Genomic DNA, 26,017 nt, shown 5'->3' with positions numbered 1-26,017 from the left:
GAACCATAAATATTATTGCTTAACATCATACAACGTCCATTTCAAGTTGCTAAACGATTCCCATAAACCAACGAAGCATAAATACACAATTTGACGTTTTACCAACTTAAGGTACATTTAGTTTTTCCAAAACTGCACATGGACTACTTGTCCATAAATTTCCATATTTTGATATGTTATTCTACGCTCCTTTACCTTTCCAATAAGGTATCACTTGCCCTATTATGGGTTCTACAACTCCAGATACGCTCGTCGTAAGTTACTTCCTTAAAACTGTCAAAATTGCACTTTCAAGTACTCAAACATACCTCACTGTTTTTCAAACTGCAGAAATTTCACACGTTTTTTTTCCACCAAATTTTAATATGTTCTAGGAGACAGCTCAAGCTTCGGTTTGATATATCATAAGCCTGATTTGGGTAAGAAATGAGAGAGATATGAATTTTTCAAAAACGTGAACCAATGCTGTCAGCTTACAGCGCGAAATTAACATCTTTCACTCAAACACAAACTAGACAGTTTATACAACTCCAAAAGACACCAAATTTTATGACAACACAGGGAACATCTTAAGCTTCAAAATAAGGTATGTTAAGTCTTAAGCTTCAAATTTTATGACACCAAATTTTTCTAGAAATTTTGACAGAGTCTCCTTTGTTTTTATAACTTTTCCCCACTTTATACAAGTGTGTTCCAATACTCAAAAATGGTACCTAATAGACCAAAAGGGTGGCATCCTAACAACCTTGGTGCACTTACAACCCACAATATCCATATAATTCATTATAATTTAACAACATCAATAACTATAATAGGCTTTAGGCCCTTCCATAACATACATCAATATTTACATAAACAAGGTTCTCCAGTAATACAATTACATTACATCAACTATCAAATTGAACTATTACATAATCAACATATTAATCAAATGACTTAGAAACAAAAACATGAACAACTCTAACATGTCCACGACATCTCATACAAGACTAATGTTCATGCACTAAGTCAATGATACAAAATAGACAACTATCAAGTGCATCAAAATAATATCTCAAAATGTCATATAATCCTCATGCACTCCTGTGTACATGTCAAAATACTCCATATGCTCGTATCCACACTAGATGAGCTTCTTACCCAAGGCTTCTCCAGCAGCACTTGTTGTACCTAAAAATAATGCCCCATAATGCGGGGTGAGATTTGACAATCTCAGTAAACCACGGGTCCTAGAGGGTCACTCCATCCAATGGCTCACTCAAATGTGCAAACAGTAATAATATCCACATAGTACATCATACCATCAAACAGTCAATCAATCAATCAAACTATCAACAACCAACTGGGCACAAATCCAAGAACATTCATCAGGGATATTTTTCAAGGACCCCATCATATAACTCCCGAGACATTCCTAGAGTGTTAACAACTCTAAGGCCAACACCAACTGGAACCCCCACAAAGAGTCCTATCCAGCGAAAGTCCCCCCCAAATTCTACTGATCAGAGAACAGGCATTCAGGCCTCACGACAATGAAGCTCAATAAGCAATCAGGCTTCACAGGAAATCAGGCCCCACGAGCAATCAAGCTCAATAAGCAATCAGGCTTCACAAACAACATGCATTTTTCACACAACATGTTATATGCATGAACATATTTTATTAAACATTACCACATGTCACAAATTGTAACCACTCCCAAAGGACATGGCAGAGCACACAAAGGGACTGACTCCAGGACACACCAAAGTTTACCTGTAAAAAGTTCCACAACCAAGTTCACAAACCAACAGAGAAAAGCTTCCGAAGCTTAATCCTTCAAGATTGGATCAAAGAGAGTCAACCTATAATGATCATACCATAATATGATCAATCATATGCTTGAGAATAAGCAAGCAAATATAAACAACAACTCTCAGAAAACCCTAGCTCACGGCATTTAAAACTCAAAGTATTACTAATTGTGCTTTAATTTCAACAATCCAATTCCATCACTTGAACATACTTATCAACCAAATCACCAATACATTCACACACCTTCCATCAAGTCACAACACAATTTACAATATTTTTCCTTAATTTTATCAACATGGCCGAATTGATACATCGTGTAATCAAAGGATTTTTCAACAATTCACAAGCTTAAAACTCTTTTAAAACTCCATAATTAATAATTCAAACAACCACCAATCTATTACATCATCCATCAAAGACTTCCTTTACAAATCACCATTCTTACATCCTTGAAAATTTGACTAAGTGTTGGAACCAAAATCACTTAAATTTTTATTGCATTTTTACCGATTATTTATCCATATGAACAATAAATTCCAAAGGAACATGGCCATAAAACTTCTCTAACCATGCTAAAAAACATACACATTATATTATGTCCAAAATTTTGATCCAAAGAAAATACTCAGTGAAATTAAGAAATCTTACCACCAATGGGTTCCTAGGCTTCCAGAGATCAATATACAAGCTTCCAAGCAACAAAAATCACCAACAACGGCTACACTAACCTCACAAAACCGCCACCTTCAAGGTCTTGGATCTCCTCACACACTCACTTTCTCAAGAAATTCTTTTACAGTTTTTGATCACCAAGGGATTCCGGGTATTTTTCATGTTGAAATTTCTTAACTCGAAGTAAAAATAAGAAGTTGCAAATCAAGCTTTTTCTCCAATGAAGGTTCGGCCAAGACAAGCATAAGGGAGGAAGAAGACAAACTTAAATGGCTGATTTCATTAATTAATAAGCCTAGCCACTTTATTTGACTTTTTGGAAAACTTTAGAAAATATCTAAATTCAATTTATTTAATTAATCTTCTTGAAATCTCAATAAATTTCAAGACTTAGGAATTTTCATAAATTCAATATGCATAATTATAGTTTAATTATGTCACAATACAGTGTCAAAAAACTCAAAGTAATTTTTGCATAATTCCATTTTTGCCACTGTTTACAAACTAATTATTTTTTCCAAAAACATCAAAATTCATCAAATAATTCAAATAATTATTTGTCTTGGTTCTAAACACTTCTTCCAACATACTCCCATTCCCAGAATATTTATATAATTTTTGAGTCGCTCTGTAAAATTATACTGCGGTATTTCATCCGCTAAAAATCACTATTTATCAATTTTTCAGAAAAATGCATATTTACTTCCAAATTTCATTCTGAATCCAAATTCAACATTAATTTCACCAAATAATGTCTAATTATATCATTTCATGATTTTTGGGTTCAGTAATTGTCAAATTACCATTTTGCCCTTCGAGTGCATTTTCACCCGAAACTCAGGATTTCACCAATTAAGTCCTATAATCCACAATTCAATCATAATAATGCATTTTTAATATGAGATGTGTTATACCACTACAATCACCACCACTATTACCACCACCATTGTGTCATCACCACAACCATGCCACCATCGTGTCACCACGCCATCGCAGCGACCACGCCACCATTGCCCCCGCAACCACACCGCACCATATGAAAAGGAAAATAATGATTCAAAAAAAAATTATGCTTAATAGGAATTATTTTTTATTATATTATTTATTGTGTTATCAAAAGCAATTCTCATTCTTGGAATAAAAATAGAATATGTTATCAAATACTTTTTTTTATCAGAAACTATTCCAAGACATAGAAATAGAAAAAATTGTTTCATTCCAAAAATAGTGTCACTAAACAGAATAATTTTCATCACACCCTAAAACAAAAAAAAATGGATTTTAGTCCTTTAAAGCTGTTGCAGATTTAATAATAAATAATATTATGATATTTTATATTTGTGTGAATTTTTTTTAGAGTATCCTTTATAAAATAAATTGATACCTCCTAAAATGAAACACAACTCATATTTATACGGGAAAAACACGTTTGTCATTTTAAATGATATAAAATTATATCATTTTAAAGATAGATAAACATAAAATAATTTTTTTAATTTAAAATTTAAATTAAAAAAATCACTCACTTTCCCCATATTTTTTATTTCTTGTGTGTGTATGTCTCTCGTAGAATTACATTACTTATGTACAAATATCAAACCCATTTATATGTCCTTGTACTTGTGAAATAAAAACTTACGCTACTATCCAAATATAACATCGTGATGTATCTCTTTCTTCTGCTAAACTGTCTCGCTCAACATGTCTTTATCTCTCATCTGTAGGAAGAGAAACGATGGCCCAAGATTTACAGGTCACACCTTCTGGTTCGTTCCGTGACAAAGTTCGGTTCTTTCTTCCGGAGGACTCCAAGATTACAATGTCTTTGTATGGTGCACCCTTCTCCTCCACGACAAGACTAACCTAATGGCTCCTCTCTACCCTACCCCATCGAAGAGGACGTTAACCAGTCTTCCCATCCCTTCTGCGATCATTGCCGCTGTGTAGGTACGTTTACAAGTTCCAATCTTTACCTCTTGGGGTTGGTTTGGTTGATGATTCTTGAACTGGGTCGGTTCAATTTTGCAAGAATTTTGATTTATTTGTTTGTTTTCTGATCTGGGCATGCTTGAATTCTGCGTCTTTAATTTGTTCGAGTCTTGATAGGGTTCTTTTTGCATGTCTCGTGCTTTCTTTGACGTCTGTTGTGGTTGTTGTCATCGTGATCAATATCTCTGAATAGGGTCTTTCTTTTGATAACGAAGTTGATATGGGTTGGTCGCCAATTTTGGATTTTTGTTTTTTTTTTTAGATTTAGCTAGTGACTCGTGAATTTAGTTTTGTTTTGTAAGAATATTGATTTATTCTGAAAAGGGTTCGTTGGAATTTTGCTTCTGGTTTTTGTAATTATGATTTAGTTCTCTCTTTTAATTAGAAACTGAAAGGGGTTGCTATTGATACTGATAGTGTGATACTAATATGTGGATTTGTTTGGTCTATGATTGGTAGGTTGGAGTGGCCATTTTGTAACAAAGAGAAGGTAGCATTTCATAATCCCGATGGACAACGGGTGGCATAAACCCTCAAGTGAAGGTGCTCTTGATAATCAGAGTCATCTCTTGCATGGGGTTATTCACTGCAATGGATACGGCCATTTGCTTTGTATTAATGGCGTAGAAGGGGGTTATAAAGTTCTCAGTGGGAGAGGGATCATGGATCTCTGGGACAGGAACTGCATCAATCTTTGAGCAAGGTAAGAAAATAATTAACTCATTTATTATTTTCACTTCTGGAATTCAATGTTCTCTAATCAAGACGCTCTGCAACTCACTGAGGCTATCAGCAATCCTGTATCTACAGAAGACCAAATTGATTACATACTCGAAGGTTTACCTTCAGATTACAACTCGTTCGTCCTCAACGTTCGTTTGTGTGAAAAAGCCTATGGTTTGGATGACTTAGCAATCGAGTTATTGGCCTTTGAACAATTGTTACTGAAGCAAAACGAAGCTCTGCTAAGCAACCCAGCCTCAGCAAACCTTGCTTCATCTTAGAGCAACTCAGACACAAATCTACAGACCTCTTCCTTGAAGCATCTTCCATTGCAATTTTCAGGTTGCACTCTTTCGCCAACCCAGGTTGCCCGATAACACCTTCTGGTCCATTCCATGACAACGTTCGGTTCTTTCCTCAAGAAGCTGGAGAACTCAAAGATTACAATGTCTTTGGCAACCCACTATGGTGCACCCTTCTCATGCACGACAAGACTAACCTAATGGCTCCTCTCTACACCATCGAAGAGGACATTAAGCAGTCAACCCACAAATTAAAGACGCAGAATTCAAGCATGCCCAGTTCAGAAAACAAACAAATAAATCAAAATTCTTGCAAAATCGAACCGACCCAATTCAATAATCATCAACCAAACCAACCCCAAGAGGTAAAGATTGGAACTTGTAAACATACCTACACACTGGCAATGATTGCAGAAGGGATGGGAAGACTGGTTAGCATCCTCTTCGATGGTGTAGAGAGGAGCCATTAGGTTAGTCTTGTCGTGGATGAGAAGGGTGCACCGTAGTGGGTTGCCAAAGACATTGTAATCTTGGAGTTCTCTGGCTTCTTGAAGAAAGAACCGAACGTTGTCACGAAATGGACTAGAAGGTGTGATGGGGCAACCGGGGTCGGCGAAAGAGTGCAACCTGAAAATCGCAGTGGAAGATGCTTCAAAGAAGAGGTCTATGGATCTTCGGTTACTTGATGGAGTTGCTTATGGGCACTCTTGGTTTGGTAGGTGGGGCTATAGATTTTTCCGTGGAAGCTTCGGTGTAACTAGGCAAAATTACTATGAAGCAATCGAGGCTCTTGGTACTTTGGAGCTTGAAAAGATTGTAAAAGATTTCAGCAAGACAAAGTGCCATAAAGAATATGATGGAAGGTCACCTTTGGTGAGGAGCTTGCAACTTCTTCATTACTTACTTTATCTTCATCTATGATGTTGCTTGTGATTAAAGCAACTTAACGATTCCGTTATAAAATGCTTGCCTCTTACGAACTTTTTTTGTTTTTCCTTTAGCATCATGCTGCATCTAGACGATATGAATATATCACACTTTTGCTTATTCAAGAAGGTGTAGACATCAATATCGAAGGTAATTGTCTAACTTATCAAATATTCATTGTTACGGAACAAATTTCATCTGACACAAACATCATTAATGTGGTAATTTTTATAGATAACTTTGGCAACACACCCTTACTTGAAGCCGTTAAGAATGGCCATCATCGAGTTGCTTCTTTACTTGTTAGAGAAGGGGCCTCTATGAAGATAGAAAATGCTGGTGATTTTTATGTGCAGCAGTTGCAAGGGGAGATTCGGATTATCTTAAAAGGCTTTTACCTAATGGTATGGATCCTAACTCGAAAGACTATGATTGCCGAAGCCCTCTGCATGTTGCTGCTGCTGAAGGTTTCTACTTCGTGGGAAAGTTTCCATTAGAAGCCGGAGCTAGTGTTTTTGCCAAGGACAGCTAACATTCAATACTCATTTTGCATGTTCATGCTGACATGAATTGTGTTTGCAATTAGGGAACTTTTTTGTACTTGTTTTCACTTGAAAAATAAAAGGGGATGTGCTTATTTAAGTCTGCCCAAATTCACTAGTACTGCACTAGGCTCTATATTTTGATACTGGCAGTTTGCATGCACCCGTTTGTGTGTGTGTGTGTGTGTGTATGGTAACAACAACTGGAAGCCTGACACCATGATGATATTTGGAGCTGGTTTCTGGAAAGCATGTCCAAAAACCATATATTTTTGTTTGTATTACTGTCATATTCTGGACATATAATTCCAAAACCGAATTTCAACATGGTATTGGCAGCAGCATCTTACCTTGACCTGTGTACATGGTGGCTGCCTTGTTCGACTAGTTTCCCTTTTCCTTTTTCCCCATCCTTTGTAAAAAAGATGCATTAAGTTCGACACACAGATATAAGTGAAATTTCTCTTTCTCCTTTCCTATATTTCCCCTAAAAAGTCTTAAGCGAGCCCTTAAGAATATATTGTGTTTATTGTTTCTTTCCTTTTTCATTATTACATAAAAAGCGTAAACCAAACTTGGTTCTTTTTCGTTTCATACAAACAGATGGGGAAATACCCCGCTCGATGGAGCCCGGATGTGTGGAAATAGGAATCTTATCAAGCTACTGGAAGATGCAAAATCTGCTCAATTGTCAGAATTTCCATGTCATTCCCAAGAATTTACAGGTACTGACATATTGTAATTTTAAAAAATAAAATCCTATTCCAATTTAATGTGCATTTCCTTCTATTGTTAACTCATATCTGAAATCGTCAAACATTTTCAGATAAAATGCACCCAAAGAAGTGCTCAGTGTTTCCTTCTATTTCAATGGTTCACCACACCATTGAACACAAAATGCACCCAAACAGCTACTGAGCAGATGGAAGTTTCCAGCGATTCTTTTATTTTATCAGAAGATGCTTGTGAAATTTCTGATGTGGACATGATTAAGGATGGTCAGAAGCTGTATTTAGTCCACCAAACACGTTAGGCTTTCATATTATGGCTTTTATATTACCATATAATTATATTCCATGTAATGTTTTACCATCTCTAAGCATTTAAAATCGTCCATAATAACCCTTGATAAAATGAAAAATCAATTGTTTCAGCACATAATAACCCTTTGGGAAAATCCAGATTTATTGGCAACTATCAACTCTACTTTGTTGGTTCTCATCCCTAAAGACCAATGTCCCTCTCAAATGTCTCAATTCAGACCCATCTCCGTGTGTCCAGTTATATATAAGGTAATCTCTCTTGTTCAGGCCAGCTTTGTTCCGAAAAGACATATTCATGACAATATAATTTTAGTGCAGGAATTGATACATTCAATGCATAGAATGAGAGGAAAGAAACCATTCATGGCCATCAAAGTGGACATAGAAAAAGCATATGATAGATTGAATTGAGAATTTATAAGGAAAACTGTTCAGGAGAAGCAAATCCCAGACATATTAGTTCACATAATTATGGCAGCAATTTTCACTGCTAAATTCAATATCCTTTGGAATGGGGGGATGTTTGATGAGTTTCAGCCTACTCGTGGTGTCCGACAAGGGGACCCACTCTCCCCTTACCTATTTGTCATTGGAATGGAGAAGCTCAGTCATATTATCAATACTAGAGCCTTTAGGAGGAGATCACAAGTTTGTGTGTCTTTAAGAGGGTGCGTAATGTGGGTAGCCATTTGGAGTGTGGATGAAACATGCTAGAGCCTTTAGGGAAACATATGCCAATATTGTTGAAAAGATTCATGCTAAATTAAATGGCTGGCAATCAAAGGGCCTATCTCAAGCAGGGAGAATTACACTTATCCAATCTGTTCTGTCCACTATCCCTTTCTTCCAAATGCAGTGTGACAAAATCCCTAGATCAATTTGACATGAACTTGAGAGACTGCATAGAGGCTTCATCTGGGGAGACACAGGGGAGAAAAAGAGGATGCATCTTATGTGTTGGGAGACAATTACAAAGCCAAAGACAGAGGGAGGTTGGGTTTAAAGAATTTAACTCTAATGAATGATGCATTTGTAGGAAAGTTTGCTTGGGCTGTTTTTTCTCAACCGGAAAAGCTTTGGGTGCAGTTCCTCTTTGAGCAGCGCAAAGGTGCAGATCTGTTTCATATCAAAAATGGAGATTCAAGGATGTGAAATTATATCTGCATGATTTGGAAGAAGTTAGAAAATCATCTCAATTGGGAAATAGGGGATGGAGCATTGGAGCTTATGTTTCTTTTTGGAAAGATAGATGGATATAAAATGGTCACAGGTTAATGGACATGGCTATAGCCGCAATTCCATTGGAAGAAATTAATAAAAAGACAGCTGATTATATTGATGATCAGGGAAATTGGAACATCAAACTATTCTCTAGATGGATCCCATCGGAAATTGTGTTGCTAATTAGAAGCATTCTGCCTCATAATTCTCAAGATGGCCAGACTATGTCTGCTGGAATTTAAAGAATTCAACTCAAGTGTCAGTTAAAAACATCTATGATACACTTGCATGAAATGATGGTGTCCCTCATAACAACATCGATTTAGAAGAAAGTTTGGAAGTGGGAAGGCCTTCAGGTGATAAGGTTATTCTTATGGAAAGTCCTTCACAATAGGTTGCCAACTAGAGATAGGCTGAGCACCTTCAATTTTGGTCTACCCTCTTGTCCGCTTTGTATAGAATTTCCTGAAACCTGTTTGTACTTGCTCAGAGATTGCAAATCTATTAAAAGGATTTTGTCAGCTTTGATCCCAAACAGCCTCAATAATTCTTTTTCCATTGACAATTTATCAGTTTGGTTGGAAAAAAATTTGTCTTTTATGAACAAGTCTAGAAATAACACCCCTTGGTGCATTATTTTCGGAACCATCTGCTGGTCAGCTTGGAGACGAGGAATGATTTAGTCTGCAATCACCATTCTCTCTAGGAGGGGTGTTGCAGCCTGGGAGCCCTATCTGGTGACTCGAATACAGGCTTGGCTTGAAAAAGATTGGAGAATCCGTATAGTCCACACACACAGAGAAGTCAATCAATGTGCTGACTTAGCAAATTACCCATTAGATAATCCTAGTGCTCGAGACGTGTATTTTCACCTCCCCCCCAGATTGATTCTGTTTATGTTGCTGATTTAGCGTCTTTTTGTAGGGTGCATAGTGTGTCTATTTTGTAGCTTGTATGTTGGGTTTTTCCTACTCATCTTACCCCATAAAAAAAAATCGTGCATGCTAATAAAGTATTCAATAATTATTATTGGCGCCACACATCAAAGCCACGATTTAGTGAAAAAAAGAAAGAATAATAATCAAATTCCCACTTCTTTGTAGTGGTCATTCAAAAATTTAGACGAAAATAATATTCTCATCTTTTTACATGGACTTCACATTTGTTTTTTTTGGTACATGAAAGGGGCAAGGCGCCAGCAAACAACAAGGAAAAAAGGAAAAACCAGAACAGAAAAATAAAGGAAAATGCAGAAAACTACAAATTAGGAACAACAACAGCTAATCAGGCACTCTCTCAGATGGCAGAAAATTTTAAGGCTTGGACATCAAACAAAATCATTTTTTTTTACTTTTTAATCATTTTGCTTTGTCTCTGATCTCTCTGATCATTATGTTTTCGGTTTTGCTCATATTATTGCTTGCAATTTCAATTCGGTTATGTTTGATTCTTTTTTCTGATAGCGCGGCATTCTCAGTTCAGGCAGTGTTCTGTGTTTTTAGCATTGGTCGTTTGGTATGCTTTTTGTAATGATACGATTTTTTGTTTTTAAAAATTTTGTGAGTTACAGTGAATGGAGTAGAGTATGTGCTTTTGCTTGTTATTATACAGCTGTAGGTTTTGAAAATTGGAATTAGAATACTTGAATTGGCTGAACTTGGGAATTTTGCAAATGTATTGGCATCATGCATGGTGGGTCTATTAGGGAATAGTAATATGCATGAGTTGAGTTATGTGAGGAAAATATGCTTACATTGGGATTTGTGGGGATAACTATTGGGGGGGGGGGGGTATTTATGTGGGTTGGGGTTTATGGGGATTACTGAACTGGTTTGCTTGTTTATTTGTTATTGTAGTACTTGTTGCGGTTCAATTGGGTCGAATATGTTGATCAGTTTGTGCATTTTGTTATATAGTGTCTTCTGGTGCATTATATGTGATATTGTTGATTGGATTGTGTTAATCAAACATGCTTGCTTAGATAGCTCTAAATCATGGAGATTATTTTACCCATGAGGGAGTAAGTAGGGGTTGAAGTGGATAGATTTTGTAGGATGGAATGGCTTGGATCGTTTAGGATACTTTTAACATTGTTGACATTGTAACTCAATATGATACACCGAGTCTTTTGCAATTTACTATTAAAAAATAAAAAGCATGGCGCACTTTAGAAAAGGGTTTGTTGAGATTAAACATGGCATGCTAGACGTTTAAGAAAGAAGGCATGGTTGTAATAACAGATTGAGGTTACCTTGGACAATAATGTCAATTAACTAAAGAAATTGTAGATTTAGATACCTATACTTATGTAGTGTATCAGAACTAATAGATGATTGGATATGCTATGAATGTCACTCAATGTGTCATCTGGGTGTTCTTTTTATCCACTGAACCCGCATAATGTGGGAATGCATGAAGTGAATGGGTAATATGAGTTTCCTTATTAATTCCTTGCATTCAGAAATCATGTGAATTGGGATCTCTCGTAAGGTCTTAGATTTAGTTCTGTTTGCCATTGTCATCCCCCTTTCTGTGTGGTAATAGAAAGCACGATGTCATCTTTGAATCCTTGATAAATGTGGTAGTAAACTCTTGATCGCAATATGTATAGGTTTAGGATTGATATTATATACTGACAATATTTGTTGCTTAGACTCCACCTATTATAAAAGATTGGCATGTCAATGCTTAAATGAGTGATAATCTATGTTGTGATTTTTGGATGTTTGCAATTATTTAAAGATGCCTAATCCAATTAGTTTCGGATAATGGTGATAGTTTTGTTGTTGTTGTAACTATTTGAGTGTATTTCCATGTCATTCTGCAGTAAGAATGGAGGTTGTAGTTCCAAGACAAGACCAGTCAAATCAACATAATGAGGATAAGCTGGAGTTCTCAAGATGCTCAAAAAAATTTGGAACTTCAAAGAGAAAGGCTGAAGAAATTCATGAGCATGGTAATAAGAAACCAAAACCTGAAGGGGAACAAGTAAATATGGGACGTTTAAAGAGTAGTACCGCAGTAAGAATGGAGGTTGTAGTTCCAAGACAAGACCAGTCAAATCAACATAATGAGGATAAGCTGGAGTTCTCAAGATGCTCAAAAAAATTTGGAACTTCAAAGAGAAAGGCTGAAGAAATTCATGAGCATGGTAATAAGAAACCAAAACCTGAAGGGGAACAAGTAAATATGGGACGTTTAAAGAACAGTACCGCTGTAAGAATGGAGGTTACAGCTGCAAGACGAGAACAGTCAAATCAACCTAACAGTAATAAGCCGGACAAACTCTCTAAATGCTCTAGGCCTCTTAGAATGTCAAAGAAGGGAAAGGTTCAGGAGATTCATAAACTTGATATCACGAAACCAAAGTCAGAACCGAAAGAAGACAATCTGGTAAGTTCAAAAAGGACCACTAAATTTTCATCCAATAAAGGAGATGAGCCAAAGAAGCTTACTGCCTCAAACAAGAAAAAGAAATTTGAAGATGATTTCTTAATTAACAAATTGGAAGAAGATGAAGAAATGTTTTTTCCTTTAAAGACAAAGACCAGGAGCAGAGCTAAAAGAATGGATGACATGATGGTGACTATCTTTCTCAATGCATATTTTTTTCACTTCCATAGTTAAAAGCTTGATCTTATGACAATTTTTTCAATTGCTTGAATATTATATATACTTTATTGTGCTTAACTAATTAAGTTAACAGGATGTCGAGCAAAATCCCCGAAAATGTCATCAGTGCATGAAAAAGGAGAGAACAACTTTTGTGCCTTGTACTAAATGTCTGAAAATGTACTGTATGCGATGCGTCAATCTATGGTATGAAAGTTTACATAACATCTAATTAATCAATACTGCAAAAGATTTATGTATTTGTTTATGTAATTCATGGAATGGCCTTTCAAAATAGAGCTATTTCTAATTTTGGCACACAGGTACTCTAATATGTCAATAGAAGAAATTGCTGAAAGCTGCCCATGTTGCCGTAAAAACTGCAATTGCAATGTTTGCTTGCGTTCAAGAGGAATGATTAAGGTTTAACTTACAGCAGTGTCCACCTTAAATTAATTTTTTTAATGAAACAAAAATTTCATATATTGCTAACTCTTTCAAAAAATTTTATATTTACTTATAGACTACCAGCAGGGACATCACTAATTATGAGAAAGCTCAATATATGCAATATATGATTAACGTACTCCTTCCATTTCTTGAACAAATTTGTCATGAACAATGTCAAGAGGAGGATATTGAAGCTAAAATACAAGGTATTAATCTTCACCTTTAGGTTTTTTGTTATTACATTGAAGAAATCACCAACAATAAACTCTTCTGTTAGGAAAATCTTCTTGTGAGATTGAGATACACCAAAGTCTTTGTGGTGACAATGAACGTGTCTATTGGTAAGTGTCCGTTTTCTTAAGAAACTAACATGATTCTTCCCATGTTGTTTAAGATCTTTATTTTAATTTTTTGGTCTTGGAGCAGTGACCATTGTGCTACTTCAATTGTTGACCTTCACCGAAGGTGCCCCGAGTGTTCTTATGAACTCTGTCTCACTTGTTGCCAAGAAATACACAAGGGAAACATTACTTCCCGGGATGAGCTGAAGTTCCAATACGTGAATAGGGGTTATGATTATATGCATGGTGGTGACCCTCTACCAGTGTCTTGTGATGTAGAGACTTCAAAGGGACATATTGAGCTATCTACTAAGTGGAATGCCAAAAGTCATGGAAGTGTTAGTTGTGCTCCAAAGGAGGGAGGAGGTTGTGGTAGTTCTGAATTGGAGCTAAGGCGCATCCTTCAACGTGGGTGGATATCTGACTTGGAAGCAAAAGCTCGTGATGTATTGAAGATTTGGGAAATTGAACAAATGAGAAGGGTGGCACTTGGAGAAGGCACAAACGACAATAACATATACTGTCCAGAGTCAAGAGACATTTTAAAAGAAGAATTATTACTCTTTCAAAGGCATTGGACTAATGGTGAACCAATTATAGTTAGAGATATTCTTAAACAGGGGACAGGTCTGAGCTGGGAGCCAATGGTCATGCGGCGAGTATTATGTGAAAATAGAGTTTCAGAAATCAGCTCAAGAATGTCAGAAGTTAAGGCCATTGATTGCCTGGCTAATTGTGAGGTTTGGTCTTACAGTTCCTTTTGGTTCTCGGTTTGAACATATGGTCAAATTAGAACATTATGTCCAAATTTATAGTTTTCCCTCTTTTCAAATCCCTCCTCTGTTGTGTTTTGTCTGGGAATTTTTTTCCAGGTACCCCAAGAATACTTTTAATACCTATATTTCCCCCACTTATCATTTATAAAAAAGATAACTACATTTGAGTTGGGTATGTATTAGGCACGTCATATTGACTATGATACTTCAATGTTACCATGTGCAATGCCCTCCATCATGTCTTTATTCTTATACTTTAGATTCCACATATCGTGGAGCTTCAACTGCCATCTTAGTATTTCATCTTCTTAAATCTTGTGTAATATTTTGAGTTTGTATTTCCTGCAGTATGCTAGAATTCTGACCAACATTTACCCTTTTAAACCTTTGCAGGTAGAAATTAATACTCATAAGTTTTTTAAAGGTTATACTGAGGGAAGAACATATCAAAATCTCTGGCCAGAGATGCTCAAGCTAAAAGACTGGCCCCCCTCTGATAAATTTGAAAATCTTTTGCCTCGCCATTGTGATGAGTTTATTCGTTCCTTGCCATTTCAAGAGTACACTGATCCTGGGGCTGGAATTGTCAATCTTGCTGTAAAGTTGCCAGCCCATGTCCTAAAACCTGACATGGGTCCAAAAACATACATTGCTTATGGGATTAAAGAAGAACTTGGTAGAGGAGACTCTGTAACAAAACTTCACTGTGATATGTCAGATGCGGTATGCTTCAAGCTTCATTAGGTGTTAATTTGGTTGCTGAAGTAGTACTCGGCCTATTCTCCTTCGTTGAATATGCTCGCTATATATCTATTCAGTCTTCTTTCTCTTTCAGATCACACTTTTTATATGGTTGGATGTTGTAGTTTCTTAATATGTATAACTATTGTAAGATGGCGGAAATAAAAATTTGGTTCCTAAAGAATAGATGAACTTAGTGTTAACTGTAATTTGACGTGGAGGAGAATTTCAGTTTGTGCAAATATTCTTTTTTTGCATGCATGTGATTTTGAGGTGTATACTTGGTTCTTTGTTTGGAAACTTTATCCTTTGTCAAATTTTAAATGGAATCATATTGACTTTTTATTCTAATTTATCATATAATAATTGTCTTAGGTGAATATTTTGACCCATACGGCCGAGGTGATATTAAGTGATGAGCAGCTCTCTATTATTTCAAAGTTGAAAGAAGCACACAAGGCACAAGATGAGAAAGAACATTGTGCACAGGAGAGGATTGGTGAATGCCTGAATGGTGGACCTTGCAATAACAACAAAGAACATATAAAAGATAAGGAAGTCTTAGAACCTAAAGATATGGAGAAGCGCCCTTTTGAAATTAATGGGAAGATATTTCAAAATGATGTGTCTGAGGGGGTCATTTTTGCTGCTATTTCTCCAGAAAATGAACCAACGGAAACAGGTGGTGCCCTATGGGATATCTTTAGGAGAGATGATATTGAAAAGTTAGAAACATATTTAAGAAAACACTCAAAAGAATTTAGACATACTTATTGTTCTCCGGTTGAACAGGTATGATGATGATTTACATTTTTGCTTATCCTTATTTTTTATGCGTAGATGCTCAAACCAAATTCTTTTTTGGTTAGGTTGTTCATCCAATTCATGACCAATGTTTTTATTTGACTTTGGAGCACAAGAAGAAGCTGAAGGAGGAGTTTGGTTAGTACATAGAATTGCATATCATTTCTTGTTGGGTGTCTAGAATTAGCCATTTATGCGAATCTTGACTTTTAGGTGTAGAACCCTGGACTTTTGAGCAGAAACTTGGGGAGGCTGTATTTATTCCTGCTGGATGCCCACATCAAGTGAGGAACCTCAAGGTAAAACATCTCTTTACATTACTTTACTGTCAAATCATTTGGTTATATCTTTAGCTCTAATCAACATACGTTAAACCTTGCACAGTCATGCATAAAAGTTGCTGTAGACTTCGTGTCCCCAGAAAATGTTCATGAGTGTCTGCGTTTAACTAATGAGTTCCGTCAGCTTCCCAAGAACCACAAGGCTAGAGAAGATAAACTTGAGGTGATTTGCTTTTAAAATATAATTCCTTCTGCTTCTCCTCTTTATTAATGTCAGCCTCATAAGTAAGTTATAGGATAAAATATAATATTTTCCTTTTTTATGTTTGCTGATGGAGTTTTATCTTTGATGAAATAGATAAAGAAGATGATAGTATATGCCGTTGATCAAGCTGTCAAAGACCTTCAAGCTTTTCTGGTGGCTGATACTATCAGTTGCTGTGAATAGTTACAATATGCAGATGGAAAATTTTGTTTAAGTCTAGAGCGTCTGATTGGAGTATTTAATTGCACTCGCGATGGAGTGATTCTTTTCTCATTCTTTTTGTAATAATAGAGTGGTTGGATTTGTTGCATTTGCATTTTATAAGACAATTTTGGTAATAATAGAGTTATTACTTTTGTTACATTTACATTTTAGCTAACAATTTCTCAAAGTCAGTGAGGACTATTCTTTTTGGAGACCACATGGTTATATGGGAGGTGTTGTCAACTTTACATGTGATTTACATTTTGATGTCTGTGATATGCATCTATTAGCAACATGTTCTTTTTTTTGAAGTCTGCCACAATAGAATTTAAGGACAGACGCATCATGCAAATGGTTTTTTGGATATGCACTTTGATTCACATCTCATACGTAAGGATAACTGGTACAACAAATACTAACCAGGTGTGTATTAAACAGACATTTATTTTTGTACACAAACCACTTTTAGGGAAGCTGATATGTATTTATACTGATTTGTAATTTTTTGCAAAAGGCCTTTTGTGTTTTGTGAAGCTGAACAGGTGCCCTGTATGGTGATCTCTTTCAACTTCGAGTACCTGTTGCATTCAGGATGAGGTTGACTTATGATTGAAGTTACAAAGTTGATGACCTGTCAGATAGCTGAGGACATGCATATGTGATCCTATTTGACTATATTTTGGTTTTGTACAGATGAAATCAGATTTTGTATATATGTATATGTCCCGACTTAGTGAAGTGATTGGGACCCATATAGGATTGGCTGAAGTTGCATCTGTTTTTTTTTTTTTGTACCAGTTCAGGCATCTGTTATTAGAACTTCTGTTGCATCAATGTAAATGATAATTATTACTGCAGTCATTTGGATTCTCTTATTTAATGGTATACAACGCAGAGACTGTCTGTGAGGTTACTCTTCTCACAAATGCTAGGTGACATGATTCACGAGTTAAAGAGTCTAAGATACTTCATTCTGGGGAAGTTAGGGTAAAATAGAACTGCAATCCAATATTCGGATGACACAAAATGGTATCCATATCAAGTATACAAATTGTGATTGTTTATTAAATTACAAAAAATACAAACTAAAAGCCTTCGTAAGGCTGTTACTTTTGTCGTTATAAAACAAACTACAGTATGTGGCAACTACATTGCCATTACATTCATAACAGGTGTTAAATACATATACTACAGTATGTGGTCCTTGCATACATGTAAGTGTTTCAGTCTGAGGTGATTCCATACAATAGGAGCTCTTCAATATATACTCAGCAACTGATGCATTGCTCTCTGGTCCTTCATCATATCAAAAAATGACAAGATGGAGGGGTTCAACTTCTGAGATTACCTGTATGAACCAAACTTCCCAAGCTTCTGTCACATAATTGCTCACTTGTGAATGGAAGTAGTGAAGGATCCAATATGGTGTAACTGTTGTGTCAGCTGCTATATTATATGACACGATGAGCCAGTATGGTAATTGAGCCAGTAAGGTAACTACCAATTATACAGCAAGTAATCATAATAATTAATGACATCTAGTCTTCACATATGCATCATCAGTCTAAAATTGGACTGAAATTGAAGAAATAATCCAATCAACTTCAGTATTCATCTCTCCACCTGTCCAGATTATAAAATTCAGTCAACAGTAAAATTCTTTACAGGAAAAACAAAAGCACATTGAAGATGCCCATAGGAACAGAACAGCTATACTGAATGAAAGAAGTAGCCATTGATGTGTAGTAAAGTTGGTTCAAGATAATGACATTCATCCTGACTATTGAAAGCACAGTCTGTCCTATACATGTATGATATGATATGACGATATATTTTTTAAAAAATGTAGCGGTACTATCAAAGTAAAGAAAGTATTTTTTGGATATAAAATTAAGAGTGCAGATATGGTAATTTATTTCCCTTTGATGAAACAAGTTTCAATGTAAATCATGGAAAAGGGTATGTTGCATCCATTACTAATATTATTCCCCTCCAAATTAGGAATAAGTAGTACAAAATTAAAACAGAAAATAATATTATTAAAGTATCACACGAGAATATTTCCATTTCCGTCAAAATTTAAAAAATCAAGTATTCACATGAAGAGGTTTTATATAGTTAGGTTTTATTTTAAAATTTAAAAAAGGTGTATCACTGGAGGTTATATATAGTTAGGGAAAGAGTCATATATATAAAATGCATGTAGAATTGTCATCATATATAACCTGAAGCTAAGGATAAGAAAGCAAGGCAAAGCATGTTTGTGCAACCATTTTCTTACCTTCCAAATGAAGAGGATGAAGTCTAGCTCTGATGAGAAAAGCTAAGCAATTGAGCAAAACCAAATGAAATCATACAGAATAACTCACATTAAATGGGAACGTTGAATTGAGGAATTGAAATGCAAAAAAACACAAATAAATGCACACACTGACACAAACACTAATCACATTACAGGTAACATGTGACTAAAACAGAAAATGGTTACCAAGAAATGGAGGGCAGGGAGTGTGAGAATGATCTGGAATCTTGTGTGGGTCATGGGACTTGGGAGAGTGGAGAGCCTCTCTAATTGCTCTTCATTATATTTTCTTTCTCTGGTTCACTGTAACTTTCTGCCATAATTGTTCCAGTTGCATTAATTCCTTGTACTGTTTATAAGTATTTCAGTAATACACGTTTGTATTTCTTTGATCTCATTAATTATCTTTTGTAATTTTACTATGCAATGCAATATAATACATATATAAAAGCATAATATATAGAAATTTTCAAATTTGGCGCCAGAATTCTAAGCACGTATTAGAAAAGGGCTAAATCTATATTAAACTCAATTCAGAATTTAAAAACTGGTCCAGTCCTGCCAAGCGTGTGACCATTCACAAGAAACATATCATAGTCAATTAACAGCTACCAACAAGCCCATTAGAGAAATATTTGGTCCACAAGGCATGTTATCTGGACATTTTAACATTTCAACTTAGAACTTTGACCAAATGACCACAAGCACGAAGCAAGTAGACAGCCTTGCATTTTAGTGCTAAGTGATACAGGTTATGGGCTCCACCTTCGGTATCCCAATAAATTAAGCTAAACAGGGAGCCAATAAAAAATTGAAGTAAAGCAGGTTCAAAAACTTCCATGTCTGATCAGACCTTAAGCAGACATGGGTCATGCGATAAACCTAACCAGCCAAGAGATCATCCCATTAATGATCAATTTATGTAAACAAACATCCCTACATTTCCTAATCCATACTCCATAATCAATGCACATTATGCTTGACACCCATCACCAAACAACTAAACCATAAAGTTTGCATAACAAGCGACATTCCATCTTTTTATTTCACAATCATATGTAGAAACAAAGCATACCGGCAGAAACTTTGATGATTTCTTCATCACAGCAAGGGAACTGCCAAGGCAACCTGCACGCTGTTGAATAATAATAGTGTTCTATAATTAATTAGTACTTGAAGCACAAACCAGATGAATCACATAAACACTATCAAATCAAAGAAACATACTTATTACAAAATAGCACGAATGTCTAAGTAGGCATATGCATTCCTTTGTCCATGTATGATAATATCAAATCAAAACAATCCAAAATATCAAATGAAATAAACTACTCATGCTAATACATATGTGAATTTGTGTTAATTTGCTTGCATTGAAGATGTGGAAAAGGTCATACCAAATAAGACAATCACCTGAGCTAAAACCCATCCAACAAGCCAATCAATATCACTTCTGTGATTGGATATGACAAGCGCATGCTCTTTGCCTGGAAAATTCTAGATTCAATCAGATGATTTAGATGCAGAAAAAACTTGGCCCCAAAAATACACTCTTTTCCTTTCCAAAACACAAACACGCATTGACAACACAAGAACAAAGAGAATTAAAAGGGGCAAAAAAACCTAGCACCAAATGCATCGTACAAGAGACTTACCCATCAAACGACAGGTTTCATGATCTGTGAATACTTGGATCTGAAACCAGAAAGTTCCAATTAAAAGAATTGATTATTCCAAAAGCAACAAGAAAAATTATAAAATTGCAGTAAAGTTTGTAAATGATGTCTTTCAAATAATCAATTTTCCTTCTTAGAAAACATCAAATTTTCATGATTGCAAGATGCTTCAAAGTAGTTAGAAATAACAAGATAAGAACAATTAGGCAGGGCTATCAAAAGTATTAAACAACAGAAGAGAAGAGATAATAAAAGAATAGAATTTCCCTTGAATTCCTAATGTCATGGTTAACAGCAAACGAACTACCTAAACAAATAGCATCTTTTAAAGGAAGCTGACTACAAAAGGAGCTCTCATAAAAGAATCATCCAAATGGCATAATCTTTCTAATTTCCCTTGAGTCACATAATCAAAGAAAAGCATTATTCGTAGATCATAGCTTACAAGTAGTAATATCCAGTCTCTCTCAAATCTCTTTTCATAGTTGTTTCGTGGCTAATGGAAGTAGACAAAGAGAAAATTTTAACACAAGAAGGGGAAAGGTAAGTGAAAAAATAAGAAAGAGAGCAAATCGTTGTTTCAAACCAAATGGATCATAGCATTATACAAGTAGCACATCACCATAGGATCTTCCCCCCAATTTTAAGGCCAATATCCCTCAAATTAGTGAACAAGAGACCCCACATTGTCGATGTTCAAAACTATGAACTAAACATTCCACTGCAACAATTTCAAGCTCTTGTGCAATGTAGGAATATGTGATTCTAGAAAAAAAAGTTCATAATTTCTAATTCTGCCATTCTGGTCATTGTTGCTGCTGAAATCATGGAAAAGTAGCAGTTATGTTCCCTTAGCTCAATTAGATTCCTTACATAAAAAACAAGTACCTGCTAGAGCAGCCTTAATCAGTTGGAACTCCATATATACAAGTCAACATCAAAATTTGACTTTTGATTGCCGTGGAAACAAAGAAACCAGGTTTATTTCCCAATTAAACAACTTATAGTCAAATATTCGGAACTAATTTATACCATAATATAAATGCCTAGACTTTCACCTATTATTTCTTGAATTTAGCCAGAAGCCATAACACATTGCTTCTTGTAAGTGACACATGCACACGGTAGCCATATCCAATCTAAACATCCCCTCTTTCTAAGAAGAAGGTAGAGCTGATGATCAGGCCCAAAGTGTAGGTATATCATCAGAAACGCGGAAGAGCATCGAACCGACACGACGAGGGAAAAGATTAACCTTCATCATTTTGATTACCTGGAAGGGCGTAGTTATGTGACCACGAACAATAGTTGTTCCCTCTATGATCGATCTTCCAGACTATCTCTCGAGGAGGATGAGATGGTTGTGTGGGCAACCGATCAGATGATGAACGTCTGCCTCTTGGGTTTGTTTCTGATGATCTGTTCACCTTAGAGGCACAAGAGGAGAAAACTATGAATATATACCTTAGGTCTTAGACATAACTCAACCCTAAGCCTCATGGGCTCAAGTGTCACTGAAGCCCAATAGGACTTTAGTGACCAAAAGAGCATATATCCAACAATCTCCCACTTGTTCTTTAATATACAAACTTGAGTTCGTAAACCCAAGACCATGTAGCCCATAAGCTATCATCATCTGATAATATACCTCATCCCTTGTCTCGAGCTAGCCTGGGGACCTACCATTTGTCATTGATCAAGGCTCCTGATAATCTTTACAAGATTATCTAATTCAGTGCTACTCCACTAAAAACCCGAACGTGAACTCCAAGAATAATGACATTTATAACATTAATATGCATTGCCCCTTTATAGAATGTCTATAATTCATTGATTAGTTTTCTGTAACCCAATCAATTATTTATTCCCTTGACTTTGATAATTTCTCTAATGGATTACATGCACTGGCCAGTGTCTTTAATATCCAAGTACCGAAATATATCAAGGGGACATTTCCTATAAATTCCTTGTTGTTTATCTCATAAATACTGATAATCAAATAATCTCACTCCCAAAACACCGAGTTATTGGCCGTCAAAAGATCGGACCTCACCCGTTGGTAAATCAAAGAATAAAGACTATTTAATTATTTATTTAAAATAAACACAGGATTAAGGGCAATTACATAACTATAGTTATCTGGAAATTTGATTCCTTATGACAGAAAGAACAACCTTAATCAAATCTCTCCTTGATCCCTTCAATGTAATTATTAACTCACACCAATATTTTATAATGATTCGGACAAAATCATCTCATAAAACATTGCAGCCTAAATAAAGTGCCCAACTTAATTTAATAGCTGTGAACCTATTCATCAATTGTGAGAACTTATGACCATGTCCTCCATGAACGTATCCATATGGTCATATACTCCACAATTGATCCGGAACTTAGAGTTTGTAAATAGTGTGCCATACAAATGAAAAATACCTCATTTATAACATTCAGAAAAATAACAAAGCCATAATGTCTTGCTCAAAAAAGCACAAAATAACGAAGTGAAAAATTAACTCCTAAAGCTATAGCAAATCTGGAATCCTCCCAAGACCCATAGATGTAACATGCCTCTCGAACACACGTTCAGGCAAACTCTTAGTAAAAGGGTCAGCAAGGTTATCATCCGATGCTATCTTGGCAACCACTGTGTCTCCTCTCTCAATGATATCTCGGATCAAGTGGTACTTCCTCTCTATGTGCTTTTGCCTTTTGTGACACCTTGGTTCCTTGCACTGTGCTACTGCCCCACTGTTGTCACAGTAAAGTGTGATGGGACGACTAACACCTGGTATCACCTGAAGGTCCGTTAGGAACTTCTTTAACCATGCGGCTTCCTTTGCAGCCTCAGAAGCAGCTACATACTCAGCCTCTGTGGTAGAGTCAGCCACTCCTCCAACAAATGGCACCGCCATTAAGAGTGAACACATATCCCGAGGTGGACTTTCTTGAGTCAATATCTCCTTGGAAATCTGAGTCCGTATAACCAACGGTTTCAAGACTCCCACTAGAATAGACCAACATATAATCTCTCGTTCTCCGTAGGTACTTGAGTATATGTTTAACCGCTACCCAGTGTTCCTCTCCAGGATTGGATTGGTACCGGCTTACTACTCCCACTGCATAGCAGATATCTGGTCTGGAGCAAAGCATAGCATACATGAGACTACCTACTGCCGAAGCATAAGGTATTCTACCCATGTGTTCTCTCTGCTAAGGAGTTTTAGGAGATTGCTCCTTAGAGAGATGAATACCATGCCTGAAAGGTAAAATTCCCCTCTTGGAATTCTCCATGCTGAACCTGGCAAGTATTTTGTCGATGTAATTAACCTGAGATAATGCCAAAACCCTATTCTTCCGGTCTCGCAAGAGTTTAATACCAAGAATATAATTGGCTTCCCCCAGATCTTTCATATCAAAATGCTTGCTCAGCCAGGTCTTTATGCCTAACAATACCTCTGTATCATTTCCGATAAGGAGTATATCATCCACATAAAGTACCAGAAAAGATACTGCATTACCTTGAATCCTTTTATACACACATGGTTCATCAGGACTTTTCTCAAAACCATAAGACTTAATGGCTTGATCAAACCTGATGTTCCATGATCTGGATGCTTGCTTAAGTCCATAAATGGACCTTTGCAACTTGCATACCATTTCTTCTTGCCCTTTGGCTATAAACCCTTTTGGTTGCTGCATATAGATTTCCTCTTCTAAATTTCCATTTAGAAAAACAGTTTTGACATCCATTTGCCAAATCTCATAATCAAGATTTGCTGCAACAGATAAGAGAATCCGGATAGACTAGAGCATGGCAACCGACGAAAAGGTTTCTTCATAATCCACACCTTCTATTTGGGTGTACCCTTTCGCCACCAATCTAGCTTTGAAGGTTTCAACCTTTCCGTCTGATCCTCTCTTTCTCTTGTAAATCCACTTACACCCAATGGGTCTTACCCCTTTTGGTGCATCTACAAGAGACCAAACTGAGTTAGAATACATAGAATCCATTTCACGACTCATAGCCTCAAGCCATTCCTGAGCATCAACATCTTCTAGTGCCTTGTCATAACTAGTGGGATCATCATCATTCTCAATGATGACATCCTGACTCGATTCACCCAACAAAAGATATCTTGCTGGTTTACAAATCAATCTCTCACTATGACTGTGCTGCACTTGTTGCTAGGCATCTACAGGATGATTCAAGTCTGGTGGGTTAACAATTTGAGGAGGACCCTCATTTATTTCTGGATAAACCATTTCATGATTTTGTTCTTCTACAAGTGGTAACTCCACTTGTTGATTATCATGCTGAACTTCTGGTTCTATCTCTGGTTCCTGCGTATGTTCAACTACAGGCATATTTTCCCCTCTTTGAACAAATACAGGAATAAAAGCTGGAACCCCTTGAGGTTGAGGCGAAACTTGATCCGAGTCTAGCTCATCAAGTATAACCGTACTCCTCGGCTTGTGATTTTCCATATAGTCCTCCTCTAAGAAAGTCATATGTGTACTCACTAAAACCTTCTTTTCTTTCGGACTATAAAATAACCAGCCTCTGGTTCCTTTAGGATAGCCTATAAACATGCACATTTCTGTACGAGAGTCCATCTTATTTGGCTTCTGTTGTAAGACATGTGTCGGAGCACCCCAAATCCGAATATGGTTCAAGCTGGGCTTACACCCTTTCCATAATTCTATTGGAGTCTTTAGAACAGATTTTGATGGAGCCAAGTTCAAAAGGTTTATAGCAGTTTCTAAGGCATATCCCCAGAATGAATCAGGCAAATGTGAATAACTGAGCATCGATCTTGCCATCTCTAAAAGGGTTCTATTTCTCCTTTCAGCGACTCCATTCTGCTGGGGTGTCCCTGGAGAAGATAATTGTGAAACTATCCCCTCTGGGTCAGGTAAGACCTGAACTCTCCAGATAGGTATTCACCCCCTCGATCATACCGAAGAGTCTTAATTTGAACACCAAGATGTTTTTCTGCCTCAGCCTTGAACTCTTGGAATTTTCCAAAAGCTTCAGACTTATGACGCATCAGGTACACATGTCCAAATCTAGAGTAATCATCAGTGAATGTGATGAAATACTGATACCCGCCTCTGGCCTGGATATTTATTGGTCCACATACATCAGTATGCACCAATTCCAGCTGATGTGTGGCACGATTTCCCTTGGCCTTGAAAGATCTCTTAGTCATTTTACCCTCTAAACAAGATTCACATACTGGTATTGGTTCAAAGTTCAGGGATTTTAAGATCCCACTTTTAACCAAACCGTGTATCCTGTTTGAGTTAATGTGACCCAACCTCAAATGCCAAAGATAAGTTTCATTGGAAACT

General features: G+C 36.4%; 2 long non-coding RNA genes and 1 pseudogene across 3 annotated transcripts; 2 read left to right on the top strand and 1 right to left on the bottom strand.

Moving 5' to 3' along the window:
* Positions 1–869: 869 nt before the first annotated feature.
* Positions 870–2,686, bottom strand: LOC133286839 (uncharacterized). The gene is made up of 3 exons (XR_009748178.1): positions 2,443–2,686; positions 1,756–1,844; positions 870–1,170 (listed from the first exon to the last, which is right to left on the bottom strand). It is a non-coding gene; the product is annotated as an uncharacterized LOC133286839 (long non-coding RNA).
* Positions 2,687–4,157: 1,471 nt separating this feature from the next.
* Positions 4,158–5,602, top strand: LOC133286842 (uncharacterized). Of its 2 annotated transcripts, none has more exons than XR_009748179.1 (3): positions 4,158–4,413; positions 4,915–5,158; positions 5,249–5,602. It is a non-coding gene; the product is annotated as an uncharacterized LOC133286842 (long non-coding RNA). The 2 variants fall into 2 exon arrangements; XR_009748180.1 differs by having other exon boundaries at positions 4,159–4,413; positions 5,266–5,602.
* A 96-nt stretch (positions 5,603–5,698) lies between these two features.
* On the top strand, positions 5,699–17,507 carry LOC133286841 (lysine-specific demethylase JMJ26-like; annotated as a pseudogene).
* The last annotated feature ends 8,510 nt before the right edge of the window (positions 17,508–26,017 follow it).

Source organism: Gastrolobium bilobum, unplaced genomic scaffold (genome assembly GCF_033153095.1).
Source record: "Gastrolobium bilobum isolate Gb01-03AN ecotype WA unplaced genomic scaffold, APGP_CSIRO_Gbil_v1 utg49207, whole genome shotgun sequence".
In the NCBI taxonomy this organism is placed as follows: domain Eukaryota; kingdom Viridiplantae; phylum Streptophyta; class Magnoliopsida; order Fabales; family Fabaceae; genus Gastrolobium; species Gastrolobium bilobum.
Note: the sequence above shows the minus strand (reverse complement) of the source record. Positions and strands in the feature narration are given on the sequence as shown.